Raw genomic sequence first — 4,012 nt, forward strand, 5'->3', positions numbered from 1 at the left:
TAACCTAACCTATGTCGTACCTTAACCTAACCTATGTCGTACCTTAACCTAACCTATGTCGTACCTTAACCTAACCTATGTCGTACCTTAACCTAACCTATGTCGTACCTTAACCTAACCTATGTCGTACCTTAACCTAACCTATGTCGTACCTTAACCTAACCTATGTCGTGCCTTAACCTAACCTATGTCGTGCCTTAACCTAACCTATGTCGTGCCTTAACCTAACCTATGTCGTGCCTTAACCTAACCTATGTCGTGCCTTAACCTAACCTATGTCGTGCCTTAACCTAACCTATGTCGTGCCTTAACCTAACCTATGTCGTGCCTTAACCTAACCTATGTCGTGCCTTAACCTAACCTATGTCGTGCCTTAACCTAACCTATGTCGTGCCTTAACCTAACCTATGTCGTGCCTTAACCTAACCTATGTCGTGCCTTAACCTAACCTATGTCGTGCCTTAACCTAACCTATGTCGTGCCTTAACCTAACCTATGTCGTGCCTTAACCTAACCTATGTCGTGCCTTAACCTAACCTATGTCGTGCCTTAACCTAACCTATGTCGTGCCTTAACCTAACCTATGTCGTGCCTTAACCTAACCTATGTCGTGTTTTAACCTAACCTATATTGCGCCTTAATGTAACCTATATTGCGCCTTAATGTAACCTATATTGCGCCTTAATGTAACCTATATTGCGCCTTAATGTAACCTATATTGCGCCTTAACGTAACCTATATTGCGCCTTAACGTAACCTATATTGCGCCTTAACGTAACCTATATTGCGCCTTAACGTAACCTATATTGCGCCTTAACGTAACCTATATTGCGCCTTAACGTAACCTATATTGCGCCTTAACGTAACCTATATTGCGCCTTAACGTAACCTATATTGCGCCTTAACGTAACCTATATTGCGCCTTAACGTAACCTATATTGCGCCTTAACGTAACCTATATTGCGCCTTAACGTAACCTATATTGCGCCTTAACGTAACCTATATTGCGCCTTAACGTAACCTATATTGCGCCTTAACGTAACCTATATTGCGCCTTAACGTAACCCACATTGCCCCTTAACGTAACCCACATTGCCCCTTAACGTAACCCATATTGTGCTGTAACCCAACACACGTTGGGCCTTAACCCAACACACGTTGGGCCTTAACCCAACACACGTTGGGCCTTAACCCAACACACGTTGGGCCTTAACCCAACACACGTTGGGCCTTAACCCAACACACGTTGGGCCTTAACCCAACACACGTTGGGCCTTAACCTGCTCTGTAATTGTCATACGACGCGTTAAATTAGTGTAGTGTTGCCTAACTGCAACCCCCGCAATATAGTTTGCTACTCGCACTGCCCGGTCCCCAGTGTATCGCTTCATGTTAAACACCTTGCAGCGATACACTGTAATGTGGATGGCAGCAGGACGTACATGCTCAATGCCCTTCGCAGTTGTTCATTGGCATTCGCATGGCGAAGCACTGCGCCTACGCTGTGGTACGGCCTGTGTCAACTGTCCGCTGATGTTGTACCTCCAAATCACACACTGTACTGCACATTGGTCCTCATGTACTGAATGATACATCGTGGTACATGTGACCGTACAACGACTGCGCCAACAACGGCGAACCATGCGGTCCAAATGTTGTGCACGCAGCTACGTGTCGTCTCCCTATAAGAGCTGGAGTGCAGTGTGGTATGCCCTGGATGGCGATCAGCATGAGCCGTCTGTTGATGTAGTGGCGCGTGTTGTCAGACGTTGTCGTCTCTTCTCACACACCGTGATAGCATGGTGCACTGCGTTCCACATCTGCGACATGCGACAGAGGCCGGTTGACAGTCGTTTGCGCAATGGACATCGCATACGTACGGGGGCCACCTTCCACGTGTTTGCGAAGCGTGCACATGTTGTTGCGTGTATGTGGGCAGACATAGTGTGTCGTGACACCTGACACAGGCATGCAACAATCGTTGAATTTGCAAATGGCGATGGACGCCTACGTTTGCTGGTGACGTTACGCAAATGAACAACTGGTAAACCGTTGTGGTGCGGTTGTTCTCGCTAGAGGTGAATCAGTGATGGCGACGATCGGTTGAGCTACCAACCGGTTGTTTCAGCGATACCCACCATGCCCACGAACGTGAATGGCATGTGGGTGTGAAGCGATACGCGGCGGTGGCTGGGTGGGACCGGCCCCGGCCGGTGAGGGGGGGCCGCCCGGCGTGCTGGCCGCGCGGTGCGTGGGCGCACGCGCTACAGCCGGCTGGTGGGGGCGGCCACTGGCAGGCGCGCCGGCCGACGGAGGCGGCAGGCGGCGCAGCTGCGCGCCGGCGCACCCTGCACGCGGCGCCGTGCGGCCAAAGTAGGTCCTCGCGGGCCCGGTGCGAAGCGCGGTGGACATCTGCAGTGTGCTGGTCCGATTGAGGACTGTGTGCGCTGAGGATGCGCCGCCGCCCGGCGCTCGGCGCCGCGACGCCGTCTGCTGCTCGGTCGCCTCTGCGGTTCTCGCAGGTGGTTTGTATCGCAGCTGTGCGGACGTGTTGGCGCGTGCGCTGTGCTGGGAGAGTTCGCTTCGGCACCCAAGTGGGGCTTTTGTCCTTCTGTGGCGCTGGCGTTGGAGCTGCCGGTCACCGTAGGTGGCGCGTGTTGTCTCCCGCCGGCAATGCCACGACAGCACGCTCCCGGGCCTCTGTCGGCAGCGGCAAGCTCAGTTGGGAGCACGGGTGGTCGCACCTAAAGCGTCTACTCGCCAAACTCCGGGCGATTGCGCCTCTCTCGAACCCGACCAAGTACTTAGGACGGCGCTGCGCGCCGCCGGGACCTGAGAGGGTTTCGAGGTGTATGGTGCAGGGGAGCGCAGCCTCCTCCTGTTTGCAGAATAATTGAGCGGACGCTTGCGTGTTCGCGCGGGCCCCCGGGACACACTCCCGGGCGGCCGGCTGCTCAGCTCTAGTTGACGCAGCTCCCTGGTTGATCCTGCCAGTAGTCATATGCTTGTCTCAAAGATTAAGCCATGCATGTCTCAGTACAAGCCGCATTAAGGTGAAACCGCGAATGGCTCATTAAATCAGTTATGGTTCCTTAGATCGTACCCACGTTACTTGGATAACTGTGGTAATTCTAGAGCTAATACATGCAAACAGAGTCCCGACCAGAGATGGAAGGGACGCTTTTATTAGATCAAAACCAATCGGTCGGCTCGTCCGGTCCGTTTGCCTTGGTGACTCTGAATAACTTTGGGCTGATCGCACGGTCCTCGTACCGGCGACGCATCTTTCAAATGTCTGCCTTATCAACTGTCGATGGTAGGTTCTGCGCCTACCATGGTTGTAACGGGTAACGGGGAATCAGGGTTCGATTCCGGAGAGGGAGCCTGAGAAACGGCTACCACATCCAAGGAAGGCAGCAGGCGCGCAAATTACCCACTCCCGGCACGGGGAGGTAGTGACGAAAAATAACGATACGGGACTCATCCGAGGCCCCGTAATCGGAATGAGTACACTTTAAATCCTTTAACGAGTATCTATTGGAGGGCAAGTCTGGTGCCAGCAGCCGCGGTAATTCCAGCTCCAATAGCGTATATTAAAGTTGTTGCGGTTAAAAAGCTCGTAGTTGGATTTGTGTCCCACGCTGTTGGTTCACCGCCCGTCGGTGTTTAACTGGCATGTATCGTGGGACGTCCTGCCGGTGGGGCGAGCCGAAGGCGTGCGACGCGCCTCGTGCGTGCTCGTGCGTCCCGAGGCGGACCCCGTTGCAATCCTACCAGGGTGCTCTTGAGTGAGTGTCTCGGTGGGCCGGCACGTTTACTTTGAACAAATTAGAGTGCTTAAAGCAGGCAAGCCCGCCTGAATACTGTGTGCATGGAATAATGGAATAGGACCTCGGTTCTATTTTGTTGGTTTTCGGAACCCGAGGTAATGATTAATAGGGACAGGCGGGGGCATTCGTATTGCGACGTTAGAGGTGAAATTCTTGGATCGTCGCAAGACGAACAGAAGCGA

General features: G+C 53.2%; 1 non-coding gene across 1 annotated transcript in view; it reads left to right on the forward strand.

Annotated features, from left to right (window-relative positions):
- Window positions 1–2,974: 2,974 nt before the first annotated feature.
- LOC126430139 (small subunit ribosomal RNA) overlaps window positions 2,975–4,012 on the forward strand; it is a 1,910-nt gene continuing 872 nt past the window's right edge. The window contains exon 1 of the ribosomal RNA XR_007577007.1: window positions 2,975–4,012. This exon is cut by the window's right edge and continues 872 nt beyond it. This is a non-coding gene — a ribosomal RNA (small subunit ribosomal RNA).

The sequence above is a fragment of the Schistocerca serialis genome, unplaced genomic scaffold, assembly GCF_023864345.2.
Source record: "Schistocerca serialis cubense isolate TAMUIC-IGC-003099 unplaced genomic scaffold, iqSchSeri2.2 HiC_scaffold_1030, whole genome shotgun sequence".
Lineage (NCBI taxonomy): Eukaryota > Metazoa > Arthropoda > Insecta > Orthoptera > Acrididae > Schistocerca > Schistocerca serialis.